At 42.3% G+C, this 13,505-nt stretch overlaps 1 protein-coding gene across 1 annotated transcript in view; it reads right to left on the bottom strand.

Moving 5' to 3' along the window:
- The window catches only part of plb1 (phospholipase B1), a 50,893-nt gene that overhangs the window by 19,859 nt on the left and 17,529 nt on the right, over positions 1 to 13,505 (bottom strand). The gene's annotated exons all lie outside the window — the stretch shown is intronic.

Here is a 13,505-nt window from a genome sequence, read left to right as displayed (position 1 = left end):
GTTATTTTGTTCAATCCAAGTTTCTGTTAAAAACATAAAATCGAGATTGTGCTCAGTGATAAAATCATTGATTAAAAATGTTTTTCCTGCCAAAGACCTGACATTTAATAAAGCTAGTTTAAGTTTGTTAAACACACTATCAGTCATGTTTTTTGTAACAAGCTGTGGCTGACTCACTGCTAAATTAGATAAACTCACACAAACGTTTGAGCGCTTCCTGTTTCTATGATTCACCGCTCTTAATCTATTACCTATCAACACAGATATCGGCAAAGCTACTGGCAGGCAGGGCCCCGACATTTCCTGGAAAGAGTTGAGAGTGCCATACGCCCTTGAGCCTGGACCCATCACATATCAGTAAGAGTTTGTTGTATTTTGTACACACACATCCTTATCAGGCTTCGGAGACTGCAGATGCTTTCTTGAAGGGAGGGGAGGTGGTTGACGTAGGCACGGTGATGGAGACGGGCGAGATGGTGCGGGGGTAGAGGACATGCTGCCAGGGGGGGGAGGTGGTTGACGTAGGCGCGGTGATGAGGACGGGGGAGATGGTGCGCGTCTCTGCAGTGATTTTGGTGGGCGTCGTTGAGGAGCGGGGGTAAAGGACATGCTGCCAATCCTGCGTATCGCCTTCGTTTGGTCTTTGAACTCCAGGAAGGAATCGGTGCCAACCCTCTGTATCTCCTTTGTGTGTTCAGCGATCTCCAGGAGGGTGGGCGAGGGTGAAAGGGTGAACGGAGTATCCTCAAAGGTGTTGACAGGGGGGGGGGTGACGGGCAGTGGAGACTCCTCCATGTGTGTCATAGGTCTCCCATAATCAGAACATTCCTCAGGCGGGTGCAGTGATAATTCTTCAGGGTTTTCTGCGTGATGTGTTGTGTCTTTCTCCTGTTTTGATTCCTCTTGCCGCTTGTCCTTGGCAGAGGGAACAGATTGATGATGCAGGCAGTTGAATATGTTAGAGATAAACAATTTCACTCCTGACTTGTTCAGGCAAACTCCATTTGCCTTGAAAAGATGTCTGCGATCCCAGAAAAAGTTAAAATTGTCAATAAAATGAACAGAATGGTCAGTACAGGCCGTTGAAAGCCAGGTGTTCAGTGCAAACAATCTGCTGAATCTCTCCACTCCTCTTCTGACTGGCGGTAGAGGGCCAATGATGAACACCTCTGCATTTAGAGAGCTGGCAGTTTCCAACAAACATTTAAAGTCTTCTTTCAGCACTTCTGACTGTTGTTTCACAACATCATTTGTTCCAATGTGCAGTACCACATTCTTCACAGTCGGATGTTCAGCCCCAATATGCAGGATCTTCTCAGCCGAGTCAGAGACCACATCCTTGGGAAAACAGAGTACTTTGGTGTTGTTCTTATTACACAGACCTTTTACATCTCTTACAGCAGAGTCACCCACAATCAGAGTTTCAGGCCCAGTCGTTAGCTTTCCCTCTAGCCTTTTACTTTTGGAGTAGCTATTGGTCCTTACCCTGCTGTGTGAAGAGGACAGGTTATCCAGGTCATCAGATCTCCGGTTCTCAGTCAGCGGAGCGTATCTGTTCTGGATTGGCACACTTGGTGGTTTAGGAGGATTGTTTGTACAGGGCTCGACATTAACGACTGCCCGATGGCCCGGGGCCATCTAGTATTTAGCTCGAGCAATGAAGCCTCACCTGCTGGTTGCCCGATCGGGCAATCTATTATGCCAGTATCATGCAGCTCACGGATCGACAGTAAAACTAAACATATCTATAACTATTTTAGGTAGTTTGAGAGGTAATTAAAATAACTACGTGTGATATTCTAACCTGAAGTGTGTGTTTTGTCCGCTCACCGCTGCATGTGATTATGGAGAGCTGTGTGTCGACTTGTCAGCAGCAGCTGATCTCTCTCTCCCGTCAGATTAGACTTCACTCGCGTTTATGTCCATATCGATCAGATCCAGCTAGTTCTAGCTAATGATATGACTACCTGCTTATTAAAAGACACCTAAACAATAAGTGTCGCTATGCAACTGGGTGAGGCCACAAAGTATAGCGCAGCATTATGCATTTGTTTACATGCCCACCGGAACCCCGAGGCATTACCAACAGATCAACGCACAATCAACCCATACAGGACATCTCTTTCTCCACATTAAGTGTTAGACATTAGAATTGACTCTTCTTGTCTGTCACATACTCTTCTTGTCTGTCACATAAGTGGCGCAACTGAAGCGGTATTGCGCTAAAGGGAAATTATTTTGACCGAACATTTTGACCGAAGAGATTTAGATTTGCCGGCTAACGGGAACTCTGACATTTTGTGTGCTTCGCGGATGTGCTCGGCTCCTCTCGACTGCTGCTCGGGTCTGCTCGGTCAGCTTCCTGATGAGGAGGCATTCGTTCGACCAACTTACAGTAGATAACATTACAAACATTTTTAACAGGGGCCATACTAGTGTAAATAATGTTTGTTTTGGCAGTTCTAACTGAATGTAATGTTTTCTACTTTTTTAAATCTGGGAAGGCATTTGCCTTCATCAGATGGAAAGTGTCTTGACCAACAACTTAAGTGTTTCTTATAGCTATGCAGGGCATGCAAGTGAGCAAACACAAACAAGAACAAACAAGTGAAATGAAGAATAAAATTGAAATTGTGCAATACAATATTGTGGTGGTTCATCTTATAATTCAGTCTAGAGAATGCACCAGACAGCATCTAAGATCTGCAAAAATCTAAATGTTCTAGGGCAGTGTTTCTCAAACTTTTTCATACCAAGGACCACTTAACCAATAAAAAAACACTCGCGGACCACCTAACTCCACAAATATCCAAAAACACATCGTTTTTTACAAATAGCCTGAAAATGGTACAAACAAGTGGCAACATGTGTGATGAAGGTGTTTATCTGGGCTTTATCATGCAATCGAAAGTGAAACTTAAGCTCGTTCCATTGCGGAAATATTCCCGGGAGAGTGCGAAATAAATGTATTTATTTCAAATGTGAAATGTTACCAATATACTCACGGACCACTAGGGGGCGCTCACGGACCACCAGTGGTCCGTGGACCACACTTTGAGAAGCACTGTTCTAGGGGGAGGCCCCCCAAACCCTTCATGCGTCATTACGTCCGTGTGCATTTTTCAGGGCAATCTCTATTGGGCTCAGGGCCATCTGTAAATTAGCTTAGATGGTCCACAGGGCCATCTCCCAAATTCCTTAATGTCATGCACTGTTGTAATTCTCCCTTTAGCAGCTGTCCACTGCTGTTTCCTAGTATGAATAGGGGTTGAAGAGGCGCTCTTCCTGGGTGATAACGATGCAGGCCAGCCGGTCGCATCACAGATTTCGGAGCTCTGGGCTCTGCCTGTTATCCGTCCTCCCAAATCCCATGGAAATGATTTACTCTTAGGCTTTGCACCCAGAGAGTTCCAGGGAGGACTACCACTTGTAGATTTATTACCCGGTACACAGCCCTCCTGTTCCTTGGAATCCTTGTAGCTGCTAACTAGTTGTGAGTTAGCATACCCTTCTCCATTATTTTGCAACACTGGTAAAGTGGTGTCATTCCCACGACATAGTCCATTCACTTCCACGTTAACTTCCAACCGTTGCATTTTCATTTCCAACACAGCCATCTTCTGTATACGTTTCTGGAAGTCATCTGTAGAGAACGGAGGCATTTTGCTACCAACTAGCTAAATAGCATGCAGTAGCCTACCAGGCTTTAGCTGTTGCTAGGCCACGCTACTGTAAGACTGACGTCGTCGTAAAAATGTTGAAATATGGCTGAAACCCTCCGTCTATTTACGAAGATGAACTGTCCCAGTGATAAGTTAATGTCCAGGAGCCGCTGCTTGAAGTTTTCAGAGAATAAGAATAGGAAAATCAGCATAAAAAGTAAGCAGAGGCAAGAGCAAGCAGAAAAGCGTCTGCACTGTAAGAAAGATAAGGCAGGCTAAGTAAGACTCAGCAGGAGAGCAGAGGACTCCACTTCCATCTGTTGCATACAGTTCCTTGCCCTCTGCGAGAGGAAGATGAACAACTCTGCGAGACAGGAAAGCAAACAAGTCGGTTTTGTTCTCATCGCATCGAAGAAAGTCCTTCCAGTTTTTTGGCATCACAGTATAAGGAGCCACCCTTTTCCTGATGCCCTTTCCCCTCTTTTGTCTGGTTGAGGCTTTCAGGCTGGCAGGTAGGTATACATCCCAGACAAGGTCAATGCGGCTGCTTTTCTCAAGTTGAGCAGAGATGAATGGTGTAAACACTCTATCTCCATACTCTTGAAATGTTCTTGATGTTCCAGGATTTAACATTTGAACCACAGCTGCACCATCGAAAATTGTTGCATCAGCCATAGGTACACTACTGTTTTCAAGCAGATCTGATTCTAGGCAGCGAAGTAGATCTGCTTTAACTCCAATCCGAATTTTGCCTCCAGTTGACAGAGCTGGTGGGGATCCCTGGTTTTCATGGGAGAAGAAATTGTCGATGTCTCCATCTCGTGTTTGACAGAAGATGTACAGCCTCGAAAAGAGACCACAGTCACTCTTCAGTGCTGCAAGCTGTGCCTTTTGTTTCGACTTCATCTTGACCGGTGGCCTACTGAACAGTGGCAACTTGTTCTTTGGAAGTGTTTGTGTGACAGGTGTTGTACACTGTTCTAGCCTCTCTTTCACAAACGTGGTGTACTGCTCCTCACCAAGGGTCTCGATCTTTCTCACAGTTTCAGCCACTTTGATGTCCATGATGTCCCTTGTGTCAATGACTAGTACATCTTGGCTGTGTTCTAGGAATGGATTTCCCATCTCTTCCAGCACTGTCACAAGTGCTTTAACTTCCTTCAGAAATGCTTCTTGTACGCCAGGTTGCTGGTCGTGATGACGGTGCCCAGTGTCACTAGCACTATGCTGTTGCTCAAACTCTGTAGTGATCCTGGAAATGTCTGGCCCTGCTACCATCCAGCGTCTAAGTGCTCCTGGATTGCCAGTCAGTCCAATAGCCTCACCAGAACCTTTCACCATTGCATTGTTCTGCTCATGGCACTGGTCGAGTGCCATGGCAGAGAACTTGTTGCTGGTTTTGTGCACCACAACATGTCCAGACTTGAATTCTGCTAGGACATGTGGATGTTTTTCAGCGAGAGTCATCATATCACGGATGTGTACGGAAAGCCATCTGGAGTAGTGTGTGTGATCTAGGGCAAACATCCAGGGCATGATCTGTGTCAGGGATTCCACGTACAGCTGGAAGTTACCTTCACGAAGTGACCTGATGTACCGCAGCAAGAGAAGCTCCAATGACAGGGTCTTTAGCCAGTAGTCAAAGTGGACACTGGCCTTTGCTCGCTGTATGCACCACTCCTCAAAAGGCGGACTATCAGGTTGCATGGCATTAGAGTCATCAGGTGTGCAGTCTTCACTGTAAGCTTGTTGGAGGAGTGTATAAAGGCTTGCAGCTGTGAGCTGGTGCGCATGGCGGGTCTTGGTGACATGGCTGGCATGTATGAAGGAATTTGCTGTTCCGGAACTTGCAATGTCAGCCTGTACCAGGGTGTTCGTCCAGCCACTGTCTTCCAGCCAGTCTCCCAGCAACTTCAACATGGCCATCTCAATGTGTAGACCACCGAACATGATCACAAAGTGATCCTCTCCATAAGTGGCTGGCCAGGTCCACTGGACCTCCTTAGCAAGAGCATATAGTGGTTGGTCAGCTGCAAGGACGGGAATCTGACCAGGGTTCACGTGCTGAACTGCTGCCTTGACGATGTCCATGGAGTGACGTATCATTGCCACTGAGTGTGCATTGTCAAGAAACAGAGGCAATAGTGCGGTTATTGCTGCAGGTGGGATGACAGCTTGGTGCGCATCAGCGTGGTAGGCAGACCACGATATCCAGCCATCCATGGTAGACTTTTCAACAGCTGTCTTGACTTTGCTGAGCCATGCATACATATCTTCTTTGGCAGCTGCAGCAGTCAGGAGGTTGGGAGGTCTCACAGGACCTTGTACAGCCGGCACACTGAAGACCTTTGTCTTCAGGGCTGCTGGTGGCACAATTGTGTAGGCTGATGGCAGAGGTGTCACTGACTTGGTGGAAGAGCCACCCTGACCAATCACTAGGACACCACGATCAGCTCCACCATGTGTGTGTGACGGATGCTGCATAAGTGAGATTCCGGTGCCGTGGAAGGAATCTTTGGCTGTTGCAGAACTTGGATTGTGGTCGATGTTGTCCACAGCTCATGTTGTGAACAGTCCATGACGTAGCTTTGGTGGGCACACTACATCTTCCACCCTAAAGCTCTGGCAGACACCATTGGCAATGTCTGATGTGAGTTGCAACAGCCTGTCATAGGAAACACACAATCCCAGATTGAACAGTGTGTCAACCAGCCTTCTACTTCGTGTTATGGATCTTGAGGGACAGATAGAGTGGGAGTGGAGTTTCTTGGCTGCGGCTATGACGTGCTGAGCTTGGTGAATCCACGTTTCGTGCGTGCTTCACACTGTTGAACACCATTAATTGGGAGATTGTTAGGGCAGGTTTTGCGGTGGCTGTGTGGACCAGCTGAGTTTGATGCTTGCCCCATCGAGTATCATGTTGACTAGAGCCAAGAGGGATGGTGGCACAGCCTTCTGCTGATAGTTTGCCTTGAATGACCCATCAAAGGAGAAACCTGACTCAAACATCTCTTTGCGCACCACCTGTGCTGCTCGCATTAAGTGGATGGCATCACTGTCATGATGACATGCCATCATGAGGGCTGGTCCAATGTCCTGCTCAAAACTCAGAAGTGTGTCTCTTCCCTGTGAATGTGCTCTCAGATGAAGAAGCGCAGAAAGCAGTCGGTTTTTCAGTCTGGTGGTGTGAATTTGTTTCTCTACAGTCAGACCAAGTTGCTCCAGTCTGATCTTGTACACTGTAAAGATTCATCTGTAACTACTTGACAGAGGATACAAATGTTCCAGTTAGTGCTGGGGGGTGGCTTGGATTGCTTGGATGTATAGGGCTGGGTCGGGTCTATCAGGATGTGACGCTTCGACATGGTTACAACAAAATCACCACTGCAGGAGAGAGGATTCTGAAACCACAAATAACACAATATTAGTACCATACCACATTACATCTAGGGTATGTTCTTAACCCTCCCGTTGTCCTCGGGTCAATTAACCCGCCACTGTGTTTAACAGCAGAGAAAAAATCCCCTAAATTATATTGTGTCTTGAAAATTTGAACTTGAAATGTTATGACTTTTCCTAGATTGTCAGTTCTGCCCGTCAAAGAAGGACTGTAAATCACATACCGTGTGCTGCAGGTGGAATAAATATATCTGCAAAGGCTGTGCACTGCATACTGCCCTACATGTGCTACTTAGTTGACTGAGTTATGTTGTTTGGTTCACATGTTCACATTTTTGTTTTGTATATTGTATTACATTGTTTACTGGCCAAAAAAAACCTAACTTATTGGGTAAAAAAAAATGCATTCAAAACTTCTGATACTTTCTTAGGCTATTATATGGAAATACTATACAAATATTGCTTACCACCAAACAGTATAAAATAATACAATTGACAGTGTCATAGAAACGAGTGGTTTCTCCTGAATAAATGTTGTCTTTCTGCCATGTGTAGTGGGAAAACTCAGGTATTCACAGAATTTGTGGTCAATGAAAGTCATTTCTTCAGGCAAAATATAATTGATGTTTAACATTTAATTATGCTGCTTTATATTGGGGGTTTAGTGAAGGCGGGTAATTTTGACCCGGAGGACATGGGTGTATACAGAACATGAGGACATCACAATGGTTAAAGGTAGGGTAGGTAAGATTGAGAAACCGTCTCGAGATCGCTAGAATTTGAAAATACACAACTGGAGAAAATCTGCCACTTCCTTATAGAGCCCCTTAAGGCACAAGATAAGTTTGTGCACAGATGGAAGGCTGACAGGCAGGTAGGCCATCCAGTTATTTTAGCCGGGCCGGCTAAAATGATTGGTCGTGCTTTTTACAGCACTACGGCTTCCACAGATGACATTTTTTATGGATTTTTTGTCAAAGCACTTCAGATATTCATTGCTATCGGGATGTTAAGAGCATTCCATGGAATATAACAAAAAGTGTATCTCGAGCCGGTTTCTCAAACTTACCTACCCCACCTTTAAGTGAGGTGGATAACCACGACAATTAGCTAGCTAGCATTGGCATACTTATTGGCCGGATGGCTATTTTGTAATAGTAGCCTAGCTACAGTACATAGCCAACTGATGTGAGATAGATAACTAGTTAACTTAGCTAACTCTAACTTCATTATCATATCATTGTAAATGTTTACAAAATAAAACACATACTATACCTTTTCACCTGAATTCAAAATGATGAGTATGATGACTGGTTTTGCTGATGCCTGCTGGTTGGACTGCAGTATCCTGCTTGGGTGTCAGGAAGCGTTACTATGCAGCCGCATAGCAACGGGTGGGTGGGGCCAACCGCTGGCCACCCAATCAACCACTGGATGTTCATTTACAAATTTCAACTGATTGACAGCTTTCTTTTTGGTAAATGTCTACCTTGTCCTTGTCCAATTCAGTTGGAAATGACACCTTCAATTATTTTCTACATCGTTTGGTTCCAAAATTAAAAAAGACGTGGACATTAAACACAGCGGACTGGCGGCCATCTTGGATTTGACTGTTACTTTGTTGTCATGTATCTAGCTGATGATAAGTTGATCACACACACACACACACACACACACACACACACACACACACACACACACACACACACACACACACACACACACACACACACACACACACACACACACACACACACACACACACACACACACACACACACACACACACACACACACACCACACACACACACACACACACACACACACACACACCACACACACACACACACACACCACACACACACACACACACACACACACACACACACACACACACACACACACACACACACACACACACACACACACACACACACACACACACACAAAATAATTTGCAATTTTGCAAATTTCAACTGATTGACAGCTTATTTTTGGTCAATTTCTACCTTTATCTTCACCTAAATGCATTTTCTTGAATTCTGGCAACCTCAAAGGTATCACCAAATGATTGGGCATCCCTAATTTAGTTGGATATGACACCTTAAATGTTTTTCTACAATGTTTGGTTCCAAAATTAAGCGTGTTTGAACATTTGACCCGAGAGACTGGCGGCCATCTTGGATTTGACCTCTCACACAGGTCAAATCTGACTTCCCTCCACATCTGAAAATAAACCTTATGGTATGCACTAACTATGCTAGAAATGTCATGCTTTTCTCATAAAATTCACAATTGTTATATTATGAGAGCTTATCCGCTGTACTATATATCCCTTCACAGAACTAAAGTATGCTTTTAAAAAAGGTTTAATGAGATGATGAATCAAAGCTGAACTGTATAACATAAAAAGGCACACATGCTGAAAACCCAACCCCAGAAGGGGGGTCTGGGGGATTCTCCCCCAGGAGATTTTTTGAAATACTAACATATAAACTACCTATTCTGGTACACTCTGAGAAGAAAATAAATAAATCTATTGCTACCCGACATATTTATAAAATTTTATGCCATTGTTTGTTTTTCACTTTGTTCTGACAGCTTGCTGCTCCACTCAGAGAGAAGAGTAAAGAGGAGATCTGTGTGAATTACTTTAAATTGTGGGTAAGGGTAGATAGCCCCCATTGTTCTGTTACCTGTCAATCATCAAACCGGGGGTCATATTTCATTATGTGTTCATTTTTATCTGAAGTTGTACCCATGGATGTATAAAGAATAGTTCTACCGCAAAGTTATTCTCCGTGGGGACTTCCGGCAACAATCTTGATTCTGATTGGCCAGAAGACTCGGAAAAACATCAGCAAAGATATTTTATACTACGTGACAGAAGTTTTCAAAACCGTTCATGGTCTCCGGTACTTCCAGTCCAACGCCTACTGCATGCACAGCGTTAGAAAATCGGGCCCAAAATAAAAGTTTCACTTTTTCTCCCCAAAAAAAAAAAATTCTAAAAAATTAAAAATGTTTAAATGTTTTTTTCTTCACTCACACATCTACGACCCACTTGAAACGGGTCTACGACCCACTTTTGGGTCGCGACCCACCAGTTGAGAACCACTGATCTAGTGTATTCATTTTTTTTTATACAACTGTTTATAATGTGTATACCCCTTTATTCTGTTCATAGTGTAAATACTTAAGTTTGTATCGTTCAGATGTATATATATTATACTAGACATCACATTTTCTTTATCTTATCACTTGTTCTCTGTGCAATGAAAATAAAGTTGAATCTTATCTATTAAAATGTTGTTTGAGGCCTCATATTTCTCGTGATTACCCAATAACAGAGTCAGTCATCAACCAGTAGCTTATGTTCTCAATTGTCTCCCTGGAAGCTCAGAGGTAGTTGAAAGTAGCTGTCAATTATGCAAAGAGAGAAGATAGATTTAATACTACATTATATATAGTCACACATAACAAATTGCTTCTTGGTCGAGGTCTGAACAATTATGTAATTGTTTGTGTCATCAGTGGTGTAAAGTAACTGAGTACATGTACTCAAGTATAATACTTAAGTTTGAGATACTTGTTCAGATTTCAATTTTTGTTTCTAGCCGACTACAATTCAGCGGTAAATACTCAATTTATTTAATGTGGAATTAAAACTAGCTACACCTTTCCTAGCTTTGATAAACACATTAATGCATCAATAATTATAATCACAAAATATAATGTATATTATTCTGAAATGGGCCAATCTGCATAATGAGTACTTTTACTTTGGTACTTTAAGTATATTTAGATGCTAATAATTTTCTTCTTTTACTTGAGTAACATTTTGAATGCAGAACTTTTACTTGTAACAGAGTGTTCCTAGTAGTCTGGTACTTCTACTTTTACTTAAGTACCAGTAGGCCTGTCACGATAATTAATTTTGTTGGACGAAACATTTTCCTGGAAATTATTGCGATAAACGATAATATTGTCGCCACTGTTGTAAGACCATTTTAGACCACTGACAATGATAATTAATAATAATGATTCAAGTAGGCCTACATACTTTCAAACATAACTTTTTATTGAACATTCAACATTGCAAATGAAATGTGAAATAATATTAAAATATATAAATGATATATAATAAATAAATCACACACAACCATATATATATATATATATATATATATATATATATATATATATATATATATGTGCACACATTGTCTCACAAGCCAAAAAACCCTCCTTAAAACAACACTCAAGTGTACAGTCCACTGTCCATACAAAGACCGTGGATAGATTTGGATATGGCCTCAACAGGCCATATCCAAATCTGTTTTTCAAAGTTAAAAAACAGCAATTCTGTGGTTCCTATGACAACACATTTGGAAATCTTAAAGTGCTTTGTGACATCACGAACATTCTAAAGTCAGGTGTAGGTTGAGCTGTGTGGAATCATTCTGTCATTTACTTTTGGCGAGCGGACGAGAAGCAACCTCTGAAAATCCCCAATAGTTTTTACCCAAACGGCACAAAAACACACAGTACTGAACGTGAAGCATTCTGTAACAAATACAGGTAGTTATTGCTTAGTTTTTAGGTTAACCTGTACATTTATTTAAAGAAAAACTGTGAAATATACCAAATTAGTTTCTTAGAGTAGATTTATACAGTTTTTTAAATTGAATTTGTACTGCTTTTCTATTAGTAAATCGTTGTGGGGTGAGGTGGCTGACAGCAGGTTGCCACTTGTACATTTCCTCTATCATTTCTAAATTATTCACTTAAAATAAATAATCTAAATAATCTTTGGTGGCAGGGCTATATCAAAACAAGCTGGAAATGTTCTAATACCTTTTGATAACTCATTATTGTGGGGCTTTTAAAAACAGTTATAAACATTAATCAAGGCAGAAAATCATTCAATTGTGGCTATTGGAATAACATACTAATACTTTGTTAACTTTGCTTTCAGTTATGCAGTCAGTTTTAAAATCTCAACCCCTGGTCAATACAATCTCAGACAATTACGAGATTTTAATAGTTCTGGGAGTGGGTTCCTTTGGACAGGTGCTGAAATGTTTGAAACTGGACACTGCAGAGACTGTGGCTGTCAAGGTTTTGAGAAACAGTAACGCAGATGAACTCAACATGAGAGAGGTGAGCTAGCTTTGGATGATCACGAGTCAAAGATCCATTATTGGACATTGCCTGAGTCTTAATCAATATTTGCTCGTACACAACCTCACTGTTTTATGTATCCTCAGATGTGCATGCTGAAAAAGCTCAGATGTTTTGACTCTGATAAGTGCAACATCGTCAGATGCCATGAATGCTTTCAACGGATGGACCGGACGTTCATGGTTTTTGAAATGCTGGATATGAGCCTCCATGAGTACATGGACAAGAGAGAATGGCTGCCTGCACCTCTCAATGGCATAAGAACGGTGATCAAAGACGTAAGGATACCAGAGAGAAAATAATGAACAACTATTAGTTTTCCACCCGTTAGATAAGATATACTTTTATTGATCCCAGTTTGGGAAATCAGTCTCATCATATAAACATTATGTAAATGACTTCACTTGCAGTTGGCCACAGCATTTGATACCCTAAAGAGTATTGGACTGATCCATACAGACTTGAAGTTGGACAACGTCATGCTGGTGGATCACCAGGTACAACCGTTCAGGGTGAAGCTCATCGACTTTGGCCTAGTTGTAAAGACCTCCGAAGTCTGGAAAGGACTTGTAGTGCAGCCTCTCTGGCATAGGTAAGACCTCTAGACCCTTTATCATGGATATGCAATCGATGTAGGAAGTTCACTGCCATCTGGCTGTCTCTTATTGCATATTTGGAGAAGAGCAGTATGCCTAAAGAAAATGTATGAGTTGTATTTTTATTTCTTTAACAATGACCTTGTATATTGTGCTGTTCTTCCACACTCAGAGCCCCTGACGTTATTCTTGGCCAGCCATTCAATGCGGCCATCGATGTTTGGTCTCTTGGCACCATATTGGCCGTAATGCTCCTCGGTGTTCAGCTTTTCCCAGGAAATAATCAGTATGATGTGGTGAGTAACATTGATGGTTCATTTCTACATTTGTCCTAATGTTTGTAATATTGTTTTGATATGTACTAATACTTTACGGTCAGGCATGTTTAATACATGGCTATTAGAACATGCATAGAGTAGTCAAAATGACATTTTGCTGTGTTTTGTCTCTAGCTCCGTTTCATCATCGATCTCCTGGGTGAACCACCAAGGAAACTCCTGAATAGTGGATTATTCACAGAGTCCTTCTTTAATGGAAAAAGCAGATTCTGTGGGCGGACGGTTTGGAAATTCAAGGTATAGAACCGCAACCTTCTTTGCCAAACATTCATTATCCTCCATTAGATCATGAGCATAAAAAGCAATACAATATTTTGTCTTCTTC

This window comes from Gymnodraco acuticeps, unplaced genomic scaffold (assembly GCF_902827175.1).
Source record: "Gymnodraco acuticeps unplaced genomic scaffold, fGymAcu1.1, whole genome shotgun sequence".
NCBI lineage: Eukaryota > Metazoa > Chordata > Actinopteri > Perciformes > Bathydraconidae > Gymnodraco > Gymnodraco acuticeps.
Note: the sequence above shows the minus strand (reverse complement) of the source record. Positions and strands in the feature narration are given on the sequence as shown.